This window comes from Jaculus jaculus, chromosome 8 (genome assembly GCF_020740685.1).
Source record: "Jaculus jaculus isolate mJacJac1 chromosome 8, mJacJac1.mat.Y.cur, whole genome shotgun sequence".
Lineage (NCBI taxonomy): Eukaryota > Metazoa > Chordata > Mammalia > Rodentia > Dipodidae > Jaculus > Jaculus jaculus.
The window spans coordinates 111,343,222-111,369,747 of NC_059109.1; the positions used below are offsets into that span (position 1 = coordinate 111,343,222).

General features: G+C 41.1%; 1 protein-coding gene and 1 pseudogene across 3 annotated transcripts in view; both read left to right on the forward strand.

Moving 5' to 3' along the window:
* Asxl1 (ASXL transcriptional regulator 1) overlaps positions 1-26,526 on the forward strand; it is a 66,348-nt gene that overhangs the window by 21,115 nt on the left and 18,707 nt on the right. The gene's annotated exons all lie outside the window — the stretch shown is intronic.
* On the forward strand, positions 12,132-12,221 carry LOC123463195 (annotated as a pseudogene).

The window sequence follows — 26,526 nt, forward strand, 5'->3', positions numbered from 1 at the left end:
ACTTGCTTGCAAAGCTTGATGGCCCATGTTCACTTGCCAACTACCCATGAAAATCCAGATGCACAAAGTAGTGCATGTATTTGGAGTTTGTTTGTAGTGGCAAGAGGCCCTGGCATACCCATGCATTCTCACTCTCTTCCTCTATCGTTCTTTCTGTCTGTCTGCCTCAATAAAAATAAAAATAAACAGTCTTGGCTGGGCATGATGGCACATGCCTTTAATTCTAGCACTTGGGAGGTAGAGGTAGGAGGAGCACCATGAATTCAAGGTCAGCCTGAGCTAGAGTGAAACCCTACCTCAAAAAAAGGGGAGAGGGCTTGAGAGATGGCTTAGCAGTTAAGCACTTGTCTGTGAAGCCTAAGGACCCCTGTTCAAGACTTGATTCCCCAGGACCCTCATTAGCCAGATGCACAAGGGGCTGCATGCTTCTGGAGTTCCTTTGCAGTGGCTGGTGACCTTGGCGTGCCCATTCTCTCTCTTCTCTCCCTCTCTCCCTCTCTCCCTCCCTCCCTCTCTCTCTCTCTCTCTCTCTCTGTCTCTCTCTAATAAATAAAAACAGACAAAAAAATTTTTAAAAAATGTTTTTTGCTGGGCGTGGTGGCGCACGCCTTTAATCCTAGCACTCAAGAGGCAGAGGTAGGTGGATCACTGTGAGTTCGAGGCCACCCTGAGACTACATAGTGAATTCCAGGTCAGCCTCAGCTAGTGAGAGACCCTACCTTGAAAAACTTTAAAAAAAAAAAAAAAAAAAAGCTTTTTTAACATTTTAAAATACTTATTTGACAGAGAAAGGAGAGAGAGAATGGGTGTGCCAGGGATTCCAGCCACTGTAAACAAACTTCAGATGCTTGCGCCCCCTTGTTCATCTGAGTTACATGGGTCCTGGGGAATTGAACCTGGGTCCTTTGGCTTTGCAGGCAAATGCCTTAACCGCTAAGCCATCCCTCCAGCCCTTGGTTGGTTTTTTTTGAGGTAAGGTCTCACTCTAACCCAGGCTGACTTGCCACTCACTGTGTAGTCCCAGGCTGGCTTTGAACTCAAGACACTTCTCCTATCTCTGCCTCCTGAGTGCAGGGATTAAAGGCATGTACTACCATGCCTAGATAAAGTCTTTAACTCTTGAAATCCTAGAATTTTAGTGAAGGAGGGAATGTTAAATTACCCAGTCTATTTTCATTTTACAGATAGAATTGGAGCTTCTGGCAGATTAAGTGATTTACCAGTGTGACAGTACAGAATTGTTGAGTTGGGGTCGGAGTCCAGGTCCCTATCTTTGAGTTTGAGTTCTTTTCATTATGCCAAGTTAGAATAAAGAGGGCTTTTTTTTTCTTCAGGTTTTGTGACTTTGGGCTGTTTATTTTATTCATTTTATTTTATTTGTTTCTTTGAGGTAAGGTCTTGGACTAGCCCAGACTGACCTGGAATTCACTGTGTAGTCTCAGGTTGACCTTAAACTCACTATGATTCTCCTGCCTCTGCCTCCCAAGTGCTGGGGTGAAATTCCAGATGCATGTGCCATCTTGTGCATCTGGCTTACATAGGTCTTGGGGAATCACACCTGGGTCCTTTGGGCTTTGCAGGCAAGTGCCTTAACCGCCAAGCCATCTTTCCAGCCTGGCTATATTTCTTTTAATCTCAAAAAGTCATTTATGGTCATTGCTGCTTTTGTAAAATGTCATATTGATTCCTTATTGTGTATTCTCCCCTCCCCCTTGCCTATTGTTCTCCCAGAAAACATTTAGGATATTTTCTGTGATTGTATACATTTGTAGGAATATTTCTTTACTCCTTTGCAGTTGGGGCTAGGGACTTCCAGCTCTGTGAAATTAGTTTACTTTACTTTCTTTTCTCTTTTTTTTTTTTCCCAGGTAGGGTCTCACACTAGCCCAGGCTGACCTGGAATTAACTATGTAGTCTCAGGGTGGCCTCGAACTCACAGCAATCCTCCTACCTCTGCCTCCTGAGTGCTGGGATTAAAGGTGTGTGCCACCATGCCCGGTTTAGAACTTTATTTTAGAAAAATTTTATCTGTGCTTTTTCTGATTCTTTTGTCGTTTCTTTTATATTACAATCTTCTTCAAATGTCAGTGATCCTTGGTTGAGGTGAATACTTAGAGGTCAGGCTGATAGATACTGATGGGAACTTTAGTGCATTGTTTTTGTATTTCACTTGTAGAAGTGGGGAAGAGGCTGTTCTTGAATGAACAGTGCCTAAAATAAGGGTATGTATCTCCTCCTAATGCAGACTGTTACTAACCCTCCATTTTCTAAACTCCATCCCTCATCCTTGTTTGTCACAGTCCTGGTTTAGGTTCCGGGCCTGTCTAGAGTTCAGGTGATGAATCTACTTGGCTTGGCGTAGTGTTTCCAGCTCTAGTACTTAGATGTCTCCATTTGCTGTGTTAACTTTCCTCCTTTGCTTCTCCATCTGGTTCTCTGTCATTCAAGACTTAATGTCATATTACCACCTTGAATATTTCTCCCTGGTCATTATACTTGTATAGTTACTATGAATATCCTTTTGAATATATAGTAACATCTCAGAATTAGTATGAACAAAATTAATGTTTGGTGGTTTTACCCACACTTGTTTCATTCTTGTCTGGCCTATGTAAATTAAGGGAATTTTATCTTTAAGCTATTGATTCACTTAACTCACTGTGAAACTGTGACCATGGATGAAGACCAGAAGATTTGAGGCTTGAATGGGATTATTGTAATATCCTAAGTGTCTTAGTCTGTTTTCTTCTGTGGAATCCCATGACAGAAAGTAGAAGGAGAGAGGAGTGGGAGGAAGAGAATCTTTTTAAAATTCATTTGAGGGCTGGAGAGATGGCTTAGTGGTTAAGGCACTTGCCTGCATAGCCAAAGGACCCAGGTTCGACTCTCCAGCACCCACAAGCCAGATGCACAAGGGGGCGCATGCATCTTTGTTTACAGTGGCTGGAGGCCCTGGCATACCCATTCTCTCTCTCTGTCTCTCTCTCTCTCTACCTGCCTATTTCTGTATATCTCTCAAGTAAATAAATAAAAATTAAAAAAAATAATAAAAAATTATTTGAGAGAAAAAGATGGTGTGTGCATGGGTGTGCCAGGACCTGCTGCATGCTGCAGATGAGCTCTAGCTTGTGTCACGTTGCGTGTCTGGCTTTATGTGGGCACTGGGGAATCTGTTCCGGGCTGGCAGCAGGCCCACACTAGATCAAGCTGCTGTGCTTGAACGTGGGAGTAGAGATGTACAGGGCTAGGGATGGGGGTGGTCGTGGGGACAGAAGAATGGGGTGAAGGTAAGGGCTTTTCTTTTCCTTACTAGTCTCCTGTCCAAGTGGCTTGATAGCTCTGGATCTCTGAGAGCTTGCTTTTTCGCAGGCTTTGGTCCTGGAAAGTTTTATGGTCCACTGAGATCAGTGGTCTAAGACCAGTGGTTCCTTAACCCTTCATAATTACTGTGTTAGATTATAAATAATTTACTTAAGATTTTTGTATCTGTACTTGTCCAGTTCTGGGGTGAAAAGTTATATTATTTTCCCTTGATTGTTTGTAGTATCTTTATGATACTGTTCTTTTTGGTTGGACATATTTGCAGGACCTCCTGGGCATGGTATATGTTTTGTTTTTATTTTTAGATTATATTTTGCATTTGAAGCTAAGATCCATATATGAAAGAGATCATGTGGCTTTTGACTTTCTGAGCTTGAGATACCTCATTAGTATCTTTTGCAGATCCATCAATTTCTCTGAAAATTTCATAATTTTTCTTTACAACTGAATAAAATTCCATTGTGTAAACGTACTTGCGCCTGTGTTATCTGTTGAAGAACATCTAGGATGATTCCATTACCAAGCTATTGTGAATAGAGCAGCAGTAAACATGATGAGCAAATACTGGTGTAGTAATGAGTAGAATCCTTAGCGTATTTGCCAAGGAGCGATATAGCTGAGTCATATGGTGAATCTATTTTTAGGTGTTTCAGGAACCTCCACCTTGATTGCCACAATGGTCATTATCAGTTTACATTGCCACCAGCATTAGAGAAGGGTTCCCACAACCTCACCAGCATTTATTCATTTGATTTTTTTTTTTTTTAAATTTTCCAAGGTGGTGTTTCATTCTGGTCTAGGATGACCTAGAATTCATTATGTAGTCTCATGGTGGCCTCAAACTCATGGTGATTCTCTTACTTCTGCCTCCCAAGTGCTGGGATTAAAGGCGCGCACCACCACGCCTGACTTTCATTTGATTTTTTTTTTTTTTTTTTTTCTCCCCGAGGTAGGGTCTCACTCTGACCTGGAATTCACTATGTAGTCTCAGGGTGGCCTCGAACTCACAGTAATCCTCCTACCTCTGCCTCCTGAGTGCTGAGAGTAAAGGAATGTGCCACCATGCCTGGCTGATTGGATTTCTTGATGATAGCCATTCTGACAGGAGTGAAAAGGAATCCCTGGTTTTAATTTGCATTTCCCTGATAGCTAAGGATGTAGAACATGGTTTTAGTTATTTTTGCCTAATCTTTTTATTTGTTTTCAAGCAGAGAGAGAGAGACAGAGAATGGTTGCATCAGGGCCTCTAGCTGCTGCAAGTGAACTGTAGATGCATGTGCCACTTTGTGCATCTGGCTTACATTTGTCCTGGAGAGTCCATCCGGGTTCCTTTGGCTTTGTAGGCAAACACCTTAACTGCTAAGCCATCTCTCTGGCCCCTGTTTTTAGACTTTATTGGTTGGTTGTATTTCTTTGAGAACTCTATTCAGTTTTGTAGCCCATTTTCTTCAATTCCCTCGTACCCACATAAGCTAGATGAACAAGGTGGCGCCTGCATCTGGAGTTTGTTTGCAGTGGCTGGAAGCCATGGAGTGCCCATTCTCTCCCTCCCTCCCCCCCCCCTCTCTCTCTCTCTCTCTCTCTCTCTCTCTCTCTCTCTCTCTCTCTCTAGCTCCCTCCCTCCCTCCCTCTCCCCCCCCTTCACTCTGCCCCTTTCCCTCTCTCAAATAAAAAAATAAAAATATTTTTTAAACTTTAAAACAAAAGAAAGATAATGATCTATTTTCATTCGACTACATATAGATGACCAGTTTTTCTGGCACCATTTGTTAAAGAGGCTGTCTTTTCTCCAGTAAATATTTTTGGCATGTTTGTCTAAAATCAAATGGCTGTAGTTGCCTGGATTTATATATGGGTCCTCTATTCTGTTCCATCAATCTACATGTCTGTATTTTTAAAATATTTTATTTATTTACTTGAGAGAGGGAGTCAGAGAAGAGGCAGAGAGAAAGAGAGAATGGGCATGCCAGGGCCTCCAGCCATTGCAAATGAACTCCAGATGCAGGCACCCCCTTGTGCATTTGTCTTACTTGGGTCCTGGGGAATTGAATTGGAGTCCTAAGGCTTCACAGGCAAACACCTTAACTGCTAAGCCATTTCCCCAGCCCTACATGTCTATTTTTGTGTCGGTACCATGCTGTTTTTGTTACTATGACTCTAATATATCTTATTTTACTTTTATTTACTTATTTTTGGTTTTTTGAGGTAGGGTCTCACTCTATCTAGCCCATGCTGACCTGGAGTTTACTATGTTGTCTCAGGTGTTATGTATTTTATTTTTTTTTCCTTCAAATTATTTTTATTAACAACTTCCATGATTATAAGAAACATTCCATGGTAATGCCCTCCCCACTCCCACTTCTCCCTTTGAAACTCCATTCTACATATCTTCTCCCCCTCTCAATCAGTCTCTTTTTATTTTTTTTCTCAATTTTTATTAAAATTTTCCATGATTATAAAAAATATCCCATGGTAATACCCTCCCTCCCCACTACTTTCCCCTTTGAAATTCCATTCTCCATCATATCCCCTCCCCTTTCAATCAGTCTCTTATTTTGATGTCATGATATTTTCCTCCTCTTATGATGGTCTTGAATAGGTAGTGTCAGGCACTATGAGGTCATGTATATCCAGGCCATTTTGTGTCTGGAGGGAGCACGTTGTAAGGAGTCCTACCCTTCCTTTGGCTCTTACAGTCTTTCCGCCACCTCTTCGGCATTAGACCTTGAGCCTTGGAAGGTGTGATCGAGATGTTACTCAGTACTCCAGTCACTTCTTTCCAGCACTATGATACCTTCTGAGTTGTCCCAAGGTCACTGCCATCTGTAAAGAGAAGATTTTCTACCCAAAGTGAGAGTAGCATTAATATAAGGGTATGAATATTTTTTTAAAATTTTTATTAGCATTTTCCATGATTATAAAAAAAATCCCATGGTAATTCCCTCCCAAGGGTATGAATATTAAGAGAAGTATTTAGTGGGCAGTTTGATAAACATAGTATATACATTTATCCAGACATCAGTAGATGTTACACCCCTGGGGCTCATGACTACCCCTGTTTTAAGTTTTCAGTATCAGGGATGTATTCCCTACCATGGAGCGGGCCTCCAGTCCAATTGGAGGGCAGTTGGAGGGCATGATAGACGTGCCACTATTGCATCTATTGGCTCATTTGGCCTGGCTGGCCAATTATAAGGCTTGCAGTGTCCACTGTTGAGTATCTTCACTGATGGTATCTCTTTCTTTCATTGAACTACATGTAGAATGGCTTCTTCCAGCTTTCTGTCAGCTGGTCTACATAGGTGTTATGTATTTTTAAATCAGGTATGGTGATAGTGCCAGCCTTGTTTTTGTTGCTCAGAATTGTCTTGGCTATTGGAAGTTTTTTGGGCTTCCAAATGAATTTTAGGATTTTTTTTGTATCTTAGTAAAGAATGCCTTTAGAATTTTGATGGGAATTATCTTAAACCTGTAGATTACTTTTGGTAAGATGGATATTTTTACAATATTGGTTTTTTTCCAGTCCATGAGCAGGGGATGACTTTTTATTTCCTAGTGTCTTCAGTTTTTCTCTTTGAGTGGTTTAAAGTTTTCATTGTAGAGATCCTTTACTTCTTTGCTTAGGTTTATTCCATGGTTGTTTCATTCGTTATTTATTTTGAAGCAGATGTGAATGAGAATGTGTCCCTGATTTAGCCATTGCAGATGAACTGCAAACACATGTGCCACCGTGTGCATTTGGCTTACATGGAGGCTAGGGAGCCAAACCTAGGTCCCTAGGCTATTCAGGCAAGCACCTTAACCATTATGCCATCTCTCTAGCCCTCTAAATGTATTGATTTGGGTCTCTTTTCTTTCTTTTGGTAAGTTTCACTAAGGGTTTATCAGTATTTTTTATTCTTTCAAACAACCAACTGTTTATTTCGTTAATTCTTTTTGATTGTTTATTTGTTTTTCAAGGTAGGGGGTCGCTGTAGCCCAGGGTGACCTGGAATTCACTATTTAGTCTCAGGGTGTCCTTGAATTCACAGCAGTCCTTCCTTTGCCTCCCCAGTGCTGGCATTAAAGGCTTGTACCACCATGTCTGGACTCATTGATTCTTTTTTTAAAAAATAATTTATTTATTTGACGGAGAGAAAGAGGCAGAGAGAGAGAGAGAATGGGCATGCTTAGGGACTCCAGCTGCTGCAAACAAACTCCAGACACATGTGTCACCTTGTGTATCTGGCTTATGTGGGTCCTGGGGAATCAAACCTGAATCCATTGACTTTGCAGACAAGCACCTTAACCATTAAGCCATTCCTCTAGCTCTCACTGACTCTTTGTATCGTGTTTTGTTTTCTATTTATATAATTTTTTCCTTGGTCTTTATTATTTCTTTTTGTCTACTGATTTTTTATTTGGGTTATTGTTCTTTGTCCAAGGCCTTAAGGTGTAGCATTAAGTTGTTTAATACTTATGACTTTTATGATTTCTTTCCTTCCTTTTTTTTTTTTTAATGTAGACTGACCTGAAATTCACTACGTAGTTTTCAGGCTGCCCTCACAACAGTCCTACCTCAGCTTCCCTAGTGCAGGGATCAGAGGTGTGCACCACCGTGCCCTGCTCTAGTTTCTTTTTATTATTTTGACTTTTCAAGGTAGGGTCTCAGTCTAGCCCGAGCTGACCTGGATTTCACTATGTAATCTCAGGCTGGTCTCGAACTCAGTGATCCTCCTACCTCTGCCTCCCAAGTGCTGGAATTAAAGGTGTGCCCCACCATTCCCGGCTAATTTGAGGAAATTTTTTATTTCCTTCTTGATTTGAATGATCCATTTAGCATTCAGTAGTGTTCTGTTTAATTTCAATAGTTTGTATATGTTCTATAGTCTTTCATTGTTGATATGTAGTTTAATCCATTTTGATCACATAGGGTACAATGAATTACTTCAATTTTCCAGTATTTAAGATTTGCTTCGTGTCCCTAATATATGGTCTGTTTTAGAGAAGTTTCCATGTGCTCCTGAAAAGAGTGTGTATTCTGCAGCATTTGGATGAATATTCTGTATTAGGTCCCTTTATTCTTGTGAGGTCATTTAACGTAGTTGCTTCTCTGTTTATTTTTTGCTGTGGTCTGTCAATTGGTGAGAGTGTGGGATTGAAGTCACCTACCACAATTGTGCTTGGGGTTATCTGTGACTGTACATCCAGTAGTTTTTGTTTAATGAAATTGGGTACACCCGTGCTTGGTGCATATATGTTTAGGACTGTGATGTCCTTTTGTTAAATTGTGTGCATCAACTGTGTAAAGTGACTGCCGGCCTGTTCTAACGAATGTTGATTTGAAGTCTGTCCTGTCAGAGAGCAGGATAGCAGCTTTCACTCTAAGGTAGTGTCTGTCTTTCATGCAGAGGTGAGTTCCTTGGAGACAACAGACAGAAAGATCCTGCTTTTTAATCTAGTCTGCAAGTGTGTGTCTTTGGGTTGGGGCATTGAGACTGTTGAGATTCAGTGCATCTTCCTTCCTGTCATTCTTTGTAAGCTTGTAGCACTTTCTGCTTTTCTTTCTCTCTTGCACTAACCATTATTTTAGCATGGTTTATTCCTTCCTGTGGTTTCATATATGTGCACTTCCTTCTCTTCAGACTGAGGAAGTCATCAAGTATTTTTTGTAGAGCTGACTTAGTGCTAATGTATTTTTTAAGTCTGTTTTTAATCATGAAAAGTTCTTGTTTCCCCTTCAGTTATAATATATAGCTTTGCTAGATGTAGTAGTCTGTGTTGCAATTCTGGGCTGCAATGTTCCAGTTCAGCGTGGGTCAGAGTGAGACCTTGTCCCCAAGAGAGAAAGAAGAAAAAAGGTCCTATAAATGAAAAAATACCAAAAGTGTCTAAAGTTAACCCTAAAATAAAACTTATTTAATAATGGCAAAATAGGGCCAGAGAGATTGCTTAGCAGTTAAGGTGTTTGTCTGAGAAGCCTAAGAATGCCTGTTCAAATCTGCAGATCTCACGTAGCCAAACCTAAGTGTGCAATGCTACGCAAGGGGGCACACACGTCTGGAATTCATTCACAGCAGCTGAAAGGCCCTGGCATGCCTGTTCTCCCCCCCCCACCCCTTTCTGTCTCTCCCAAAAAAAAAAAAAAAGTAAATAAAATAAAAGGAATGGCAAAATAGTCAGTTGTGGTGGCACATGCCTTTATCCCCAGCACTCAGGAGGTAGAGGTAGGGAGATCGAGATCACTGTTAAGTTTGAGGCCAGCTTGAAAGTATATAGTGAATTCAGGGTGGCTTTGAATTCAAGGCGATTCACCTTCCTCTGCCTCCCATATGCAGGGATTAAAGGCATGCACTACTGTGCCTGGCCTTTGATGTTTATTGAGGCAAAGTCTCATGCAACCTAGCCTGACCTTGAACTCACAAAGTAAGTACCTGAGGATAATCTCAAACTTCTCGTGTTTAGCCTAAGCCTTCTGCGTGCTGGGATTACAAGTGTGTACCACCATACCTGGTTTATGTGGTGCTGGGAATCAAATCTAGGGCTTTATGCAGTCTAGATAAGCACTCTTCCAACTGAGCTACCTCCTTAGCCTTCAGACTTTCTTTTCTTTCTTAAGAACAGTGGCACTTGCACTTTAAGAAAAGTTTATTTATTTGAGAAAGGAAGGGTGTGGTTGTGCCAGAGCTCTAGCCACTAGAAATGAACTCCAGATGCATGTGCCACCTTGTGCTTATGTGGGTCCTGGGGAGTCAAATCTGGGTCCTTTGACTTTGCAGGCAAGTGACTTAACTTCAGCCCTCAGATTTTCACATTAACAGTTCCCTTTATTTTATTTATAGTTTTACCTATATGTGTGTATAATTAAAGTTTTAAAATGTTGTTCATATGTCTTAAAAAACAGTTATGTGAATAGAATGATAATGCGTTTATTAATTTTTTTTTCCTGACTTGCGGCTTTTGCTTATCATTTTGACTTTGAATCTGTGTTGGTACATTTGAGATACAGTATCCTTTTAGTGTAGGCTACTAGTGTGTTTTCATGGCTGGCTGGTTCTACATTTATTCCTGGTGGTTTCTAGTTCTTGCTTTGGCAAACCGTTGATGTAGATGTACATTTGTTTTTCTAGGATGTGTGTATTGCTGGGAATGGTACCAAATATTGGCATTTATACTCAGTTGTCACTGCTAGGTAGTCCAGTTGGTTTTTAAAGTGACAACGAGTTTATACTCTTAGCAGTATATCATAATTTCTGTTATTCTATAGCTTGAGTATTGTCTTTCTTCCCCCTTAATTTTTAATTTTAATTTTTAAATATTTGTTTGTTTTCAAGCAGGAAGAGAGATGAGAGAAAGAAGAGAGAAAGGGCTAGTGGCTGCAAACGAACTTCAGTTGCATGTGCCACTTTGTACATCTGGCTTTATGTGGGTACTAGGGAATCAAACCTAAGTAGTTAGGCTTTGCTGGCAAGTGCCTTAACCACTGAGCTATCTCTCCAGCCCTCCCCCTCAGGTTTTATGTTATAGTTAGTAAGATTTATCCTTTTAAATGTATAAATATATAGTTCTGAGGTTTTTGGTTTTTTTCAAGGTCAGGTCTCACTTTAGCCCAGGCTGACCTGGAAATTTCACTGTATAGTCTAAGAGTGGCTTTGAACTCACGGCAATCCTCCCAACTGTTGAGGTTAAAGGTGTGTGCAACCACAGCCAGCTTCAGTTCTGAGGTTTTCAAAAGTTTGTATGATTTTAGTTTAGATTTATTTGACATTTTAGATGGCATTTTAGTGCAACTTATGTATGCTGTGACTTGAGTGCAACTGCTGGAGTAAATGTTGATGCTGCCTGCTTGTACTTCTCCCTTGAAACTTATTACAGTGACCCTCTCAGTGTAGAATGTGCAGATATGTAAGCACCATACTTTAATTTGTTTTTATTTTATTTATTTATTTTTGGTTTTTCTAGGTAGGGGCTCTCTCTCTCTAGCCCAGGCAGACCTGGAGTTGACTCTGCAGTCCCAGCATGGCCTTAAACTCTCAGTGATCCTTCTACCTCTGCCTCCCTGGGAGTGCTGGGATTAAAAGGTGTTCACCACCACGACCAGCCTCTGTTGAACTTTTTTTTTTTTTTTTTTTTTTTTTTTTGAGAGTGACAGATACAGAGAGAAGGACAGATCGAGGGAGAGAGAGAGAGAATGGGCGCGCCAGGGCTTCCAGCCTCTGCAAACGAACTCCAGACACGTGCGCCCCCTTGTGCATCTGGCTAACGTGGGACCTGGGGAACCGAGCCTCGAACCGGGGTCCTTAGGCTTCACAGGCAAGCGCTTAACCGCTAAGCCATCTCTCCAGCCCTCTGTTGAGCTTTTAAAGAAATAGCTTCATCATCTTGAATCTTTCTACTTTTAAACATTTATTTGTTTGTTTGAGAGTGAGAGAAAGGGATTGAGAATGGCACAGCAGGGCCTCTAGCCTCTGCAGACAAACTACATGCCAGCGCCACTGTTCATTTACCTTACGTGGGCTCCAGGGAATTGAATCCTGGTGGTTAGGCTTTGCAGGGTAGTGCCCTAACTGCTGAGCCATTTCTCTAGCCCAAATCTTTTTGTTTTTAGTAAAATTTTGCTTTTCTTAGCAATGTCATTATTTGGAAATCTATCTGGGGATTGTTAACAGCCAATCCAACTGTCATAATGATGTTTACGGTGGCAGTTTTTCTCCCTTTTGCTGTTAACCTGGATTTATATTTAAGTTTTATTTATTTTCTTAAACTATGTGTTTATGTGTGTGAGTGTGTATGGCTGCAGTCGAAGGCCTGTTTGGCTTTGTGTGGGTGAACTTTTAAAAAATATTTTGACCATGCACGTTGTCCCCAGACCTAGGTCTTTTCTTTCTCTAGATCTGGATTTATAAATATTGGTGATAAATCTGGTCTGACTGCTTATAGGTCACTCTGTGTGATCCTGTGTTGGCTAAAATTCTGGGTTATCTCTTACTGACCTTGAAAGAAGTGACAATGCAGCTACTGTGATCATTTACAAATGATCTTTGGCAGTCTGCTCTCTTGTCTGAAGACTATAGTAACTGCAGGGAAATTTTGTGATTGTCATTTGTCATTAAATGAATTGTTAAACTACTGCATTTGTTTTCTAAAAAAGAAAAAACCCTAAAAAAAAAGTTGAAAAGCTCCCCCCCACAAAAAAACTGATTTTTGAAAAAAAAACATACAAATAATAAATTGCTGTCAATTCTGATAATATAATGTCACTGCATTGCTTTGTAGAGCTTGTAGCAGTGGGACTCACATTTTAGAAAAATTACTCCCTAATATTAGGCAATAACAATAAAATTTGAGCTTACATCGTCAGTCTCTGTTTATGTTTTATAACATGTAGCTACTAATATAAGTTAGAATATATTCCATTATATGTCCATTGTTAAATATGCCCTGAAACAAAATTTAAAGTATTATGAAAGTATACTATATTTTAAAAGAATAAACATTTGGGTAAAATTATTAAATGATCCTCCTACCTCTGCCTCCCAAGTGCTGGGACTAAAGGTGTGTGCTACCACACTTGGCTTTCCTTCCATTTTTTAGTGTAAAAAAACAAAAAACAAACAAAAAAACCCAGCATTTAGAATTAACCAGCCAGATCCAGGTTAGATGATCCCAGTTTTGTTGGCAACATCCAAAACATCATAATCAGGAGCCAGCCAAACATATGCCTTCTTCTCTCATGTAGGAGGATCACTGTGAGTTTGAAGCCAGCCTGAGACTACTTAGTGAATTCCAGGTCAGTCTGGGCTAGAGTAAGACCCTACCTTGAAAACAAACAAACAAACAAAATTGATGAAATTGGCATGTTGGCATATGCACTCTAGAAACTAAAGGAAGAAGCTCACTGGAAGTTTGAAGCTAGTCTAGACCAACTAGAGTTATCTATCGAGACCTTTTTTGAGGCGCTACCTATGTTTGTATTCCTAAATGTCTAATAGTATGGTAAACATCAGGTGACAGCAAGCGTCTTTTTACCTTTCTCCCATGTAATGGCCACTTCAGGCAAGTCAGGATGCATTTCCATCACCCCCCAATATTTCCTTGTGCTTTTTTGCAGTCTATTTTTATTTATTTATTTATTTACTCTCATCACCATGCAACTATTGATTTGTTCTCCCTTGGTGATCACTGTTGAATATTGTGTGATGTGTACTCTCTTGAAAACTTAATTTCATGCTTTCTTATTTTGGGTTGTTTGAAGTATATGTGTATGGGGGGTGATGAATAATAAGGTCCCCCCTCCCCCCATAGTTTATTCCTGACTGACCTAGAAGTCAGTATGTAGCCTCTGCCTCTGGGATTACAGGCATGCATCATTTAGCCCAGCTCTGTTGTGTTTTATTATTGAGGAATAATTTTAGGTTGACTAAGTATTGAAAGACTATTGTTTAGTTCCTTTAACTTGCACTCCGCTTCTCCTGTAACTACTACTACTTACTGAACTGTAGTGAAGTTATAAAACTAGGGAGTTGACACTGATGCAATCCATGGACTAAACTCTGTGACTTACTTCACATTTTCACATTGGAGGAAGCCATATATGGTTATGGCTTTTCTGGTTTTCCCAGGTAGGGTCTCACTGTAGCCCAGACAAACCTGGTCTTCACTATGTAGTCTCAGGGTGGCCTCGAACTCACAGTGATCCTCCTCCTACCTCTGCTTCTCTTCCCAAGTGTTAGGATTAAAGGTGTGTGCCGCCATGCCCAGCTTGGTGAAACTTCAATCATGTGTATTCATTGGTTTAAATATTGCCTGGATCAGGATATAAATCTGTTTTATCATCTTGGTGAAATGCCTTTGTGGTTTTTTTCCTCCAATCCCAATCTCTAGTAACCACTGATAGCCTGAATTCAATCACATTTAGTATAATTTTGTCATTTTCAGAATGTTATATAAGGGCTGGAGAGATGGCTTAGCCATTAATGTGCTTGCCTGTGAAGCCTAAGGACTCAGGTTTGATTCCTCAGTACTCACGTAAGCCAGCTGAACAAAGTGGCTTATAGATCTGGAGTTCATTTGCAGTGCCTAGAAGGCCTGGCGTGCCCATTCTTTCTGTCTGTCTTGCTCTCTTAAATAAATAAAAATAAATATAAAAAAATTTTAAAAGAATGTTATGGGCTGGATAGATGGCTTAGCGGTTAAGGCATTTGCCTGCAAAGCCAAAGGACCAGGTTCAATTCCCCAGGACCCATATAAAGCAAATGCACAAGGGGCACATGAGTCTGGAGTTCATTTGCAGTGGCTGGAAGCCCTGGCATGCCTGTTCTCTCTGTGTCTCTCTTCTCTCTCTGCTTGTAAATAAATAAAATTAAGTAATAAGTATATTTTTTAAAAAGAATTTTATATAATTATTACCATCTGTTACCTATTGACATTAACGTTTTTCGCTTAGCATAATAGCTTTATGTCTGGTCTAAATTGTATATAGTAATGCTGCTCATTTTTATTGCTGATCTGGTAATTCCATTCTTGAGCATGCCATAGTTCATTTATCCATTCTTCCATTGAAGAACATTTGAGATATTCCCAATTTGGAGCTATTTCAGATAAAGCTACTATATAAATTTGTATATTTTTATTTAGTTGTTCCTGTTAATATTTGGTATATCAAGTCTTTGTTTTGCTTTGGTTTTCTGAGGTCTAAAAGTCACTTTATCAGGCTTTTTTAAAAAATTTATTTTTATTTTTATTTTTACTTTGTTAAATTAAAATTTTTTATTAACATTTTCCATGATTATAAAATATATCCCATGGTAATTCCCTCCCTCCCCACCCCCACACTTTCCCATTTGAAAGTCCATTCTCCATCATATTACCTCCCCATTACAATCATTGTAATTACATATATACAATATCAACCTATTAAGTATCCTCCTCCCTTCCTTTCTCTACCCTTTATGTCTCCTTTTTAACTTACTGGCCTCTGCTACTAAGTATTTTCATTCTCACGCAGAAGCCCAATCATCTGTAGCTAGGATCCACATATGAGAGAGAACATGTGGCGCTTGGCTTTCTGGGCCTGGGTTACCTCACTTAGTATAATCCTTTTCAGGTCCATCCATTTTTCTGCAAATTTCATAACTTCATTTTTCTTTACTGCTGAGTAGAACTCCATTGTATAAATGTGCCACATCTTCATTATCCACTCATCAGTTGAGGGACATCTAGGCTGGTTCCATTTCCCAGCTATTATAAATTGAGCAGGAATAAACATGGTTGAGCACATACTTCTAAGGAAATGAGATGAGTCCTTTGGATATATGCCTAGGAGTGCTATAGCTGAAACCCCTCTTTTCTAAAAGTAGCCCATCTTAGGTCTTTCATGGTGTTAACTGAAAGCTGACAATATATGTATACAACATGTCCACAATATAGCCATTAAATTTAGAAAATTACATTATAACTTTATAAACATTTTCATAATTGTTGCCTGTAGTTTTATGTCTTTGATCTCCTTTAGGCCATTTGTCTTATCTTTCTTTCTTTCTTTATTTGAGAGCAACAGAGAGGGTGGGGGTCATGCCAGGGCCTCCAGCCACTGCAAACGAACTCCAGATGCATGCGCCCCCTTGTGCATCTGGCTAACGTGGGTCCTGGGGAATTGAGCCTCAAACCAGGGTCCTTAGGCTTCACAGGTAAGCGCTTAACTACTAAGCCATCTCTCCAGCCCCTGTTTTATCTTTCTTGACTTTGGCTCTTTTAAAGATTAAAGACTTTTTCTTTTTTAAAGATAGAGTTTTATAGTTACCTTCTCATTGCTAGGACAAAACACTCGGCCATCAGCAGCTAATGAGAGGAAGGGTTTATTTCAGTTTACAGTCTTGAGGGGAAGTTTTATGATGGTAGACCAAAGCATGGCACAAGCATAGGCTAGGCATCATGTCTTGCCACTGTAGCTGACAGAAAGCAGCAGGAATGAGTTGAGCTACTACTGGCAAGGAGAACTGGGTGATAAAACCCGTTAGCCTGCCCCTAGCAACACACTTCCTCCAGCAAAGCTCCACCCTCCTCCCCCAAATTGCCGCCAGCTGGGGATTGCGTATTTAAAACATAGGAGGTTATATGGGAAATAGTCTCCATTTGTACTACCACATAGGGTCTCACTCCTGCCCCGACTGACCTGGAATTTATTCTGTAGTCCAAATGATCCTGTTTCAGCCTCCTGAATGCTGAGACTATAGACCAGTTATTTTGTAGAATGTTTCTCAATTTGTGATTTCTTACAGTTACTTCTTTATATTTTATCAGGTCTGTGAGCGAAGTGGTGCTGGGTTCTTAGTGCATTTTGTCAGGTTAATTCAATTTGTCCTATTTTAATGATGCTCACTTGTTTTGTCTGTCTGTCTGGGTTTTTGAGGTAGAGTCTTGCTCTAGCCCAGGTTGATCTGGAATTCACTATGTAGTCTCAGGTAGCCTCAAACTAAGGGCAATCCTCCTATCAAAGGCATATACCACCATGCCCAGCTTACCTCTTATTTTTTCTTCTTGTGAGACAGAGGTCTGTGTAGCCGAGGCTAACCTTGGAGCTGTCTGTGTAGCCTCAGCCTTCTGAGGATGACATTGTAGGTGTATGCTGTCATACCTAGCAGATAGTTCACTTTTATGAGTTGAGTAGGTAGCATCTGCCAGGCTTCATCACTGTAAAGCTCCTTGGTGATTTAAATAACTGTTTTGTGGCCAGGAACTTTGGAGCTCTTTGATATCACATTTTCCCTTCTCTCAGTTTTTGTGTGAAATCAATCATGGCTGTCCATGGTGGGTTTGTTGGGCTGGGAGAAGTGGAGGTTGTAATCTTTTCTGGTGTGAAAGATTGGACCTTGAGCCCAAAGCGTGCTACAAACACATGTTCTACCAGTTATACCCTTAGCCTTGTTTCATCTATCATTATGACTTATATAGATGTTCCAATTATCCCATACTTGGCTAGTAGGAAATCTTTTGGTTTTTTTTTTTTTTTTTTTTTGCCACTCTTTTTTTTTAAATTTTTTAATTTATTTATTTGAGAGCGACAGACACAGAGAGAAAGACAGATAGAGGGAGAGAGAGCGAATGGGCGCGCCAGGGCTTCCAGCCTCTGCCAACAAACTCCAGACGCATGCGCCCCCTTGTGCATCTGGCTAACGTGGGACCTGGGGAACCGAGCCTCGAACCGGGGTCCTTAGGCTTCACAGGCAAGCACTTAACCGCTAGGCCATCTCTCCAGCCCTCTTTTGGTTTCTTGAAACAGAGTCCCAAGTAACCCAGGGTACCTGCAGACTCACTAGGTACCTGAAGTTGGCCTTGAATTTACCTCCTTCCTCTGCCTCCCATGTGTTGGGACCAGACCCAGCTACCCAGTGGGAATTTTGTTGGTCCCTTTGACACATTGCCATCATACTTGGAGTTCTATCTTCTACCTGACAAAAATGTATGTCTGTTCACAGAACTTTTTTGCCCTTTCATGGAGACCCTAGGATGATACTTAAGAGCAAACACATCTAGAATTTAGATTAGTGATGGTGATGCTTCTCAGTAGGAAGACACTAAAAAATGTATTTTTTTTTACATAAATATTGGAACATTTTATTTTCATCAATAACACGTGTTGTGTTTTCTAATTCCAACACTCAGAAGGCAGGAAGATCACATGTTAAGTATAGCCTAGCTATATGGAGACCCTGCCTCCAGTAAAGAATGCATTTTTTTTGCAAAATAATTTTAGAATATGTTAAGTATATACTATGTTTAGTATACTTGACTAGCCCTGCCTCTCTCTCTTCTTCATGGTCCCAAATGAGGTGAGTCCACCCTGAGACTAATTCCAGGTCAGCCTGGGCTGGGGCAAGACCCTATGTCAAAAAATAAAAACAAACAAACAAAAACGTGGATATGGCAACTTTATGGGTTATGTCTGAGCTTTTGAAATGATGTAGGTAATTTTGGCTGTGGGAGAAACTCAAGTGGAATAGGAGGCTATGGTGGTGGAACAAATAGTGAATAGTGGATTTGAAGGTTATGGTAGCATCTTTGGTGTAATAATGGTCCTGGTTATAGCATTAAAGAAGGCAGTAGTGACATGTAAACTAAAGTGGTAGGTATAGTAGTGGTTGGAATTCTAATGATTTTGGAAATTGAAGTGAACAACAGTATTCAAATTATGGACCCATGAAAGGGAGCAGTTTTGGTAGAAAGACCTTACCCGTTCCTGTGGTGGTAGTTAGGGATTTGGTGGTAAAGCAGTGGGATGATAGCAGAAGGCTTTAAAAACAGTAGGACAAAGGTGGGCGTGGCGGTGCACGCCTTTAATCCCAGCACTTGGCAGGCAGAGGTAGGAGGATCAGTGTGAGTGAGTGATTGAATGAATGAATGAATGACAGCGAGTATGAGAATGGGTACGCTGCTGCAATGAACTCCAGAGGCATGTGCCACTTTGTGCATCCTACTTGGTGTGGGTACTGGGGAATCAGATTATGGTCCTTAGGCTTTATGGGCAGGCACCTTAACTGCTGAAACTAGAGCTCACAGATTTGGTTAGACTAGCTGGCCAGTGAGCCCCAGGGCTTCCATCTCTGCTTCCTCAGTTGGGATTATAGGCACACACCAGAATACCAACATTTTATGTAGATTCTGGAGATCCAAACTCAAGTTCTTATGCTTGTGTGATGAGCATTTTGCCTACTGAGCCATTTCCCTAACCTGAATCTACCTTTTGGCCCATTTAAAAAATATATATATATATATTTTATTTATTTGAGAGAGAGAGGGGGTCAGAGAGAAAGAGAATGGGCACTCTAGGGCCTCCAGCCACTGCAAACAAACTTCAGATATATGCATCCCCTTGTGCATCTGTCTGGTTTACGTGGGTCCTGGAGAGTTGAATTGGGATCCTTTGGCTTTGCAGGCAAATGCCTTAACCACTAAGCCATCTCTCCAGCCCTTTTGACCCATTTTTAAAAATATTTATTTGCAGTGTGAGAGAGAGAATGAATGACAATGACCCACCAGGGCCTCTAGCCAGTGCATACAAACTTAAGATGCATACACCATGTGCATCTGGCTTACGTGGGTACTGGGTAACCCAGGTCATTAGGCTTTGCAGGCAAGCACCTTAACTGTTGTGACATCTCTGCAGACCATTCTCTCTATCTGCCTCACTCTCTCAGATAACATAAGTTTTTAAAAAAGTATCAAAGCTGGGCGTGATGGCGCATGCCTTTAATCCCAGCACTTGGGAGGCGGAGATAGGTGATTGCCTAAGGACCCCAGTTCAAGGCTCGATTCCCCAGGTCCCACATAAGCCAGATGCACAAGGGGGTGCCTGCATCTGGAGTTTGTTTACAGTGGCTAGAGGCCCTGGTACACCTATTTGTGTGAGCTTGCTCGCTCTCACTCTTTCTCTCTGTTTCTTTCCATCTCAAGTAAAAATTAAAGTTAAAAAAAAAGACTGAGAAAGAATGAGGAAGCAATATATGGAATGGTAATCTTGGTCCCAGAATATATATATATATTTTTTTAAAGTTATTTACTTACTAGAAAAAGAGAGAATGGGTGCGCCAGGGCATCCAGCTGTTGCAAACGAACTCCAGATGCAGGTACCACCATGTGCATCTGGCCTGTGTATGGAGCCTGAGGGAATTGAACCTGGGTCCTTAGGCTTCGCAGGCTTAACTGCTAAGCCATCTCTCCAGCCCCCAGAATATAATTCAAAAAGCAAAGTGCAGAATACTGTCTATGGCAGGCAGGGTTGTTTTTTTTTTTTTGTTTTGTTTTGTTTTTTGGACTAAGACTGAAGGGAAAATTAATAAATTGGATGTGTATATTATCATTTGTACACCAAGAAACACAAGAAAAAGAAACCAGAAATTAATGGGGTTGGCTTCTTGATAGGGAACAAAGCGGGATGAAGAACTGGAAGCAGGTAGTAGTGAAGGCTGCAAAGAGGGTCAGTGTCCCTTTTCTTTTCTTTTTTTTTTTTTTTTTTTGGTTTTTTGAGGTAGGGTCTCACTCTAGCCCAGGCTGACCTGGAATTCACTATGTGCTGAGATTAAAGGTGTGCATCACCACACCCAACTCTGCAGTGTCACTTTCCTAATTATGAGTTTATTATGGTTTTAACTTTTTTTTTTTTTGAGGTAGGATCACTTTGGTCCAGGCTGGCCTGGAGTACACTATGTAGTCTCCAGTTGGCCTGGAACTCACAGCGATCCTCCTACCTCTGCCTCCTGAGTGCAGGGATTAAAGGCATGCACCACCATGCTTGGCTTCACTCTTATTTTAAACCTATGGTATTTATTTGAGAGAGTGAGGCAGCTACAATGGGCATACCAGGACCTCCAGCCACTGCAAGCAAACTCCAGATGCATATGCCACCTTGTGCTTCTGGATTTACATGGGTTCTGGGGAATCAAACATGGGTCCATAGGCTTTGTAGGCAAGCACCTTAGCTGCTAAACCATCTCTCCAGCCCTGGCTTTGATCCTTATAACTATCAAAGGTGGGAAATCAAAACCAAAATAGGTCTCTTGATGGAGCCATCACATTGATTTCCTTTTTCTTAGTGAAGATTGTTATTTCTGGTGTGGACCTTGTTTACCCAGACTGAGGGAGTTCCCTGGGGAGGGGACGACTTTCAGAGAAAGTCCCAGGAAAATTGGCGCCAGTTGGGGCTGGGGAGATGGCTATGCCCTTAGCAAAGGCTGTTGACCTGGGTTTGATTCCCCAGTAGCCACATAAAGCCAGATGCACGAAGTGCGCTTGCATCTGGAGTTTGTTTGCAACAGCTAGAGGCCTTGGCATGCCTGTGTCCTCCCTCACCCTCCCCATCCCCCTTCCTGCAAATAAGTAAAGATATTTTAACCTTGTTGATATGTGTGGGGTTGTTTCCACCTTTTTCTTTTGTTCTGTCTTGTCCCCCCAAGACTCATTTTATTGTAATCCCTCATTTATGTGCATATTCTCTATATAATCTGTTTATGCAAACACATTTATTTATTGGGGGTGGGAGAGAACGGGCATGCCAGGGCCTACAGCCACTACAAAGGTACACCAGACACATGCACCATCATGTGCATTTGGCTTACATGGGTTCTGGGGAATCGAACCTGAGTCCTTAAGCTTCACAGGCAAGCCTTAACTGCTAAGTCACTCCAGCCTCTAGAGTTGCTTGCTTTTTTTTTTTTTTTAATTCTGTATTTCACAGTATGAGTGGATTGGCTAAGAATTTCAGATTTTCCTGTGTTCCATTCTCCACAACTGCTTTTGAGAAGTTTATCATCCTGCTTAGTTTGTGTGTGATGTGTCCTCACTTTCATTTTGAACTTTTATGGGATGGGTCTCTTTCTGTTTATAGTACTGAGCTTTATAGCATATATATATGAAACCTGGACTCATGAGTTTTTTTTCATGTTTGGGGAAATTTCTTGTGTTTCTGTTTTATGCTAATGTTTTTCTTTTTGGCCTTCTATATTTCACTTTAGTCAATTTTTGGGGAGAGGTTTTTTTATGTTCTTTTTATTTTCCAACAGATTGTATATGTTTGCTTAGTGCCTTTATTTTATTTTAATTTTTTTTGAAATATAGCCCCCCTGTGCTTATTTGGGGCTCTTAGAGGATGTTTAGTATGACATTTACTTCCTTTTCAGTCCTTACTTTGGTTTGTTTATTTTTGGTAACTGATGTAGCAGCTGTGCTCAAGCATCTGCAGTCATCGGTGTGGCTCTTTCACATCGAGAGAATTGGCAGATTCTGTGCCCTGGGCACTTCTATGTGGCCAGGAGGGATATGGAAACCCACATAATTTGGGGGACTCCCTAGATATCTGAAAATATTTTCTGTTATGTGATCACTTTCTTTGAGTAGAAGTCCTGAGAGAGAGGGTTAGCCAGTCTTCATTGCCTGCCCACTTACCTAGCATGAACCTAGGTTCTTGCCATGTTTTAGGCATAGCACTGTATCATGGTGCTTCATACTCAGCCTCTTTTTATCCTTTTGGTTTTTTTACTTTTTAATAAAATTTTGAGAGAATCTTGTTAATTTGCCCAGGCTGGCCTTAGACTTGGGATCTTCCTGCTCTAGTCTCCCTGATAGCTTTGGGTTTACCTCAGTAGATTTGGGTCACCAGGCTTTGTGTTCCTTGGCTTTCTTGCCAACCAGCTAAGAACAGGCAGAGGTTGTTAGTGGGAGCTTTGGGAGCCATGCTGGGGGGGGGGGGGGGCTGGTCACATTGTCACTTGATATGGCTTTGACTTGCTGCTCTTGTGGGGCCTCCTTATTGTGCCTGCTGTCTTAATAGTCTAGCACGGCATTGGCTCAGCCCAACTAGAACATGGAGCTGAGGAAAGGGCATTCGTTGTTTGACCTTTTGGGGCAGAAGGTGACCCAAGGAATCTGTATAGTCTTGCAGCCTGTTCTCAACAGCCCAATGCTTCTTTCACCTCTGTCCGCATTGTTTTTTGGTGCCTCCCAGGCTCTGTCCTTTCTCATTGTGTGCAGTTCTAACTGGCTTGCTTTTAGTGGTTTTCCCTCTGTAACCTTAGACTGCAGCTTTTCTTCCTTGGCTGAGCCAGTTACTTCCCTTCCTGTTAGTCATCTTTCAGGATTCTGTTCATATCCCTCATTTGCTGTCTTTTGTTCCCCGCTTTCTCTTTGTGTGTGTATACCTTTATTGTTCCCTTGTAGCCATTCTAGGGAAGCGTCAGGAGGATACCAACAAGCCAATGGCCCTTGTTCTTTCCCAGATGTTACCTGTGTGCTTACAGCCTTCATCTGCGAGTTTCTCGAGTGAAATCTTTGCTTTTCATATCATAGCATGCGAAGTGCTTGCAAACTCAGGGGATTGATGAAAGCAGTCCATTGCATTGTCCTTTCAGTCTATAAATGAGAAAAGGGGGATTATAAGACCTTAAAATTCTTTTAAAATGTTGTTGAGACAGGGTCTTGCTCCATAGCTCAGGCTGGCTATGAACTTGCAGTAGTCCTCCTTCAGCCTTCCAAGTGCTGTAATTATAGGAACGCAACATCATGTCTGACTCCTTTGAAAACTTTTATTGAGTAACATGCATTTTCTTAGGATCCTATCAGATTTTTTAAAATACATATTTTAGGGCTGGAGAGATGGCTTAGCGGTTAAGCGCTTGCCTGTGAAGCCTAAGGACCCCGGTTCGAGGCTCGGTTCCCCAGGTCCCACGTTAGCCAGATGCACAAGGGGGCGCACGCGTCTGGAGTTCGTTTGCAGAGGCTGGAAGCCCTGGCGCGCCCATTCGCTCTCTCTCTCTCTGTCTTTCTCTCTGTGTCCGTTGCTCTCAAATAAATAAATAAATAATTAAAAAATATATATATATATTTTATTTTTACTTATTTATTTATTTGACAGAGAAAGAGGAAGTCACCGAGGGAGGGAGGGAGAGAAAGACAGACAGACACACACAGAGAATGGGTGCACCAGGGCCTCCAGACACTGCAAACGAACTCCAGACACGTGCGCTCCCTTCTGCATCTGGCTAACGTGGGTCATGGGAAATCAAACCTGGGTCCTTTGGCTTTACAGGCAAATGCCTTAACTGCTAAACCATCCCTCCAGCCCCCTATCAGATTAAAAAAAAATTATTGACAGATTTCATAAATAGAGACAATAAACCATGATAATTCTCACCCACCACTCAATGTTCCCCCTTCCAAATCCACCCTCCACTGAATCCCTTATTTCCAATCAGTCTCTCCTCTGTGTTGATGTCATCATTTTCTTGTATGAAGGTCTTGCATAGGTCTTGTCAGGCACTATGAGATCATGAATGTCAAGGCCGTTTTGTGTCTAGAACACAAGCAGCATTGTAAGCAGTCCTATTCTTCCTTTGGCTCTTAAATTCTTTCTGCCACCTCTTTCACCATGGACCTAAGCCTTGGAAGGTGTGACAGGGATCTTTCAATGCTGAATACTACACTGTCACTTCTCAGTACTATGGTGATTTTTATAACACCTCAGTGGTCACCTCCTTCTGAAAAGAGAAGCTTCTTTAACCAAAAGTGAGAGTAGCATTAATATTATATGGGTATGAACATTTTTTAAAAGTGCTTAAAGGGTATTTGGTGGGCATAATGTATGCATTTAGCCAGAGAACAGTCGTAGTCATTACTCCCCTGGAGTTTATGACCTCCCCAGCAATAGGCTTTTGACCAGGTTTTCACAACTAGGCAAGAATTCTGTTCTATGGAGCAAGCCTTCAGTCCAATCAGAAAGTGGTTAGCTTCCCCCATAACGAACATGCCACTATTGCACCAGTTGGAACATTTGGTCTGGGTTGGCACTGCTGATGACTTCTATCTCCCAAAAGGCTGTATGTTGCATAGCTTTTTCCAGCATTCACTCAACTAGTCAACAGGGAGGTTTCCAGCTCAGCTCCAGCTTGATTTCTCAGTGATCTGCAGCCCAAGCATGTGGAGTCTTCAGCAGTAGGCTCTTACCATGTAGTTGTGGTGAGCAGCCAAGACCCTTGACAATGGCCTGTTATGTTTTGAGGATCCTTTCAGATTTTATGCTGAAAAAAGATCTGTGTGCAATTCCTTGTCTTGTAAATGATAGACCCTGTGCTAGAGAGATGGGTTAGTGGTTAAGGCACTTGCCTGCAAAGCCAGAGGACCCAGATTCAAGTTCTAGGACCCACGTAAGCCAGATGCACAAAATGGCCCATGCATCTGGAGTGAGTTTGTAGCTGGTGGAGGCCCTAGCGTGCCCATATTCATCCCCCTTCAAATAAATAAGCAAATAAATAAATAAATAAAAGCTTAAAGAAGATATGTCAATGATGGGCCCTTCAAATTCATGATGTATATCCATCGTCTGTTTTTGGAGAACTCCTCCCACCATTCATTTTGCAGTAAAATCTGTCTAAATTCATTTGGTAGCAAACTCTCTCTAAACTGACAAGTTATTTTTAGTCTTATTTCAATTGCTCTGTATATACATTGCATTTTAAAAATACTAATGTGGGGCTGGAGGGATGGCTTAGCGGTTAAGGCATATGCCTGCAAAGCCAAAGGACCCAGGTTTGATTCCCCAGGACCCATGTTAGCCAGATGCACAAAGGGGTGCATGTGACTGGAGGTGGTTTGCCGTGGCTAGAGGCCCTGACACACCCATTCTCTCTCTTTCTCCCTCCTTCTCTGTCAGATAAGTAAAATATTTTAAAATACTAATGTGTTTGATTATATCTTGCTGGTTATGTTTATATATTTTCAATGTTGCCATTCTAAAATTCAAGAAATTATGGATTCTTGCTGGGGGTAGTGGCACATGCCTTTAATCACAGCACTGGGGAGGCAGTAGGCAGATTGCTTTGCATTTGAGGCCCCCTGAGACTACGGAGTGAATATCAGGTCAGCCTTGTCTATAGCAAGACCCGTGCCTCGAAAAACCAAAATAAATAAATAGTAACAAAATAAAACACATTTAAACATCAGGGCTTCAGGTGAGGAATTGCAGGCCATGACAGACTTTGCTTGCAGGTGTGGGTGGCAAATCACAGATGAAGAATTTGTTTTATTTCTGGTTGATAGAAACTCCTTTCTTGTCATTAATGAGAGCTCACATAATGTCTTCTCTTAAACTGAATTCCAAGAGTATATGGTTCACTTTAAAATAATAGCGCTTTCCTTTCTTTCTTTGACAGTTACAATGTTGAAATAGCTTTTGAGAATGCAAATGAATTTCAAATTCAGTAGAACTTTTTATATCAAGTACTTAAAAAAACAATGAAGTCTTCACATGAAGGTTGCTTTACTAGTTTTAATTCTTTACAATTTATATAACAAAATTAAAACATAGTTAATAGAACTTTAGCCTCAATTTTCCAAGGTTGAATTTTTACTTTGGATCAATAAATGTTTTGTTTGTTTGTTTGTTTTTGTTTTTTTGAGGTAGGGTCTCACTCTAGCCCAGGCTGACCTGGAATTCACTACGGAGTCTCAGGGTGGCCTCGAACTCACGGCAATCCTCCTACCTCTGCCTCCCAAGCGCTGGGATTAAAGGCGTGCGCCACCATGCCCGGCAAGGATCAATAAATGTTTTATTAATAAGTGTATTCATTTATTTGCAAGGAGAGAATGAGAATGGATGTACCAGGGTGTAGGACAACAGCAAATGAACTCTAGACACATGTGCTACTTTGTGCATCTGGCTTTGCGTGGTTATTGGAGAAT